This window comes from Schistocerca americana, chromosome 1 (genome assembly GCF_021461395.2).
Source record: "Schistocerca americana isolate TAMUIC-IGC-003095 chromosome 1, iqSchAmer2.1, whole genome shotgun sequence".
NCBI lineage: Eukaryota > Metazoa > Arthropoda > Insecta > Orthoptera > Acrididae > Schistocerca > Schistocerca americana.
The window spans coordinates 392,836,078-392,837,799 of record NC_060119.1 but is presented as its reverse complement, the minus strand read 5'-3'; the positions used below and the strand labels follow the sequence as shown (position 1 = coordinate 392,837,799).

The following is a 1,722-nucleotide window of genomic DNA, read 5'->3' as shown; positions in this document are numbered from 1 at the left end:
TACTATAAAAACATTTTTACTCCATCTAACTCGCATAGTAACAACAATATAGGGAATCAAATGAAAATTGTCACAACCATACCCAGTCTACCCTACTGGGACCTAATAAATCCATAAAAATTTCTGGATTTGTGACCGCATTTTCAGTATGTAAAACTACCGACGTTTCCGTCACTATTGCAAGTAACCTTCTTCAGGCTTTTTTTTTTTTTTTTACTGTTGAATGAAAAAACTGTCTCTCATACACCTGCAAACGTGGCTGTTATCTAATTCTGATAGGCTGTTAAAGATGAAGGAGAGAGATGTTAGAAGTGTTTCGGTGTTTTTATTATTTCTTTTTATTGGTGGAAACCCGACGTTTTGATTGGTGATTCCTTTGCTGGCTGTGGTTGGTGGAAATCGGCGAATGGAAAACTAGGCAGCAGTTGTGACGCGGGGTTTTTTTCCTGCTTTCTAGAACCGGCTGGGGCGCGCCAGTGCTGTATGGGGGTTACAGGCAGGCACACCTCCAGCTCATCATCCACTTACGACACAGCTTCGGCGTGCACGGCTCGACTGGTGCCGTCAGTCAATTGAACGATGGAAATGCGTGCCGTGGCCTTCAGCAATGAAAGTAGAGTCTTCTTGCACGCAAGTGATGGTCGTTAGCACGTATTACGTAAACCTGGTGAGCGCTGTCTCGTAGAGTGCATTAGTCCAAGACCCCACCCGAGGCCTTATGGTCTGGGGTGCGATAAGCTACAATTCTCGTTCACCCTGTTTCTGGAGGGGTCACTAATTAGCGCGCGGAACGTGCAGAATGCTGTTAGACCAGTTCTTTTACCGTTCTAGCAACGGGAAGGTGATGTGCAGTTCCAACAGGATAATGCACGCCCAAACATTGCCCGAAAAACTCATCATGGTGTGCAAGACGTGCAGAAACTTCCCTGGCCAGCACTATCCCCAGACTTGTCTCCAATCGAGCAGGTGTGGTATACGATAGGACGAAAAGTGACCCGTGCGACTCGTCATCTAACAACACTTGCAGAAATACATGAAGGGGTCGAGCAGGCGTGGCATAACGTATCCTAGGCTAGTATTTTCCAACCGTTCGATGGACTGGATGCCAGAGTCAGCACCTGTGTTGCCGCCTGTGGAGACTACACCACGTACTATGGGTGTTTCGGTATGGGTCTACGAGTATACCTGGTACTTCGCTCGTGCCGCTTGGGATATTGATCGGTAAATGTCATCGTTTCATGTATTCCATGTGTACTGTTGCAACAATAAACGTACAGTGAATTGGAATCCTTAAGAGGGTGTACTATTTCTTCTCCAACAGTGTGGAACAGTCCCGATTTAGGGAATCTCCTGTGGATATGTGGGCAACGGGTTTGCCACAGTGGATACACCGGTTCCCGTCAGATCACCGAAGTTAAGCGCTGTCGGGCGTGGCCGGCACTTGGATGGGCGACCATCCGGGCCGCCATGCGTTGTTGCCATTTTTCGGGGTGCACTGAGCCTCGTGATGCCAACTGAGCAGCTACTCCATGTAACAGTAGCGGCTCCGGTCAAAGAAAACCATCATAACGACAGGGAGAGCGGTGTGCTGACCACACGCCCCTCCTATCCTCATCCTCCGCTGAGGATGACACGACGGTCGGATGTATAGTGCTACAACGATGAAGAACAATATTACGACGATGTCAAACCCTATTTTCATGATATAAAGAAGAACTGACG

At 48.0% G+C, this 1,722-nt stretch overlaps 1 pseudogene; it reads left to right on the top strand.

Moving 5' to 3' along the window:
- Positions 1-1,363: 1,363 nt before the first annotated feature.
- On the top strand, positions 1,364-1,481 carry LOC124552440 (annotated as a pseudogene).
- Positions 1,482-1,722: the final 241 nt, after the last annotated feature.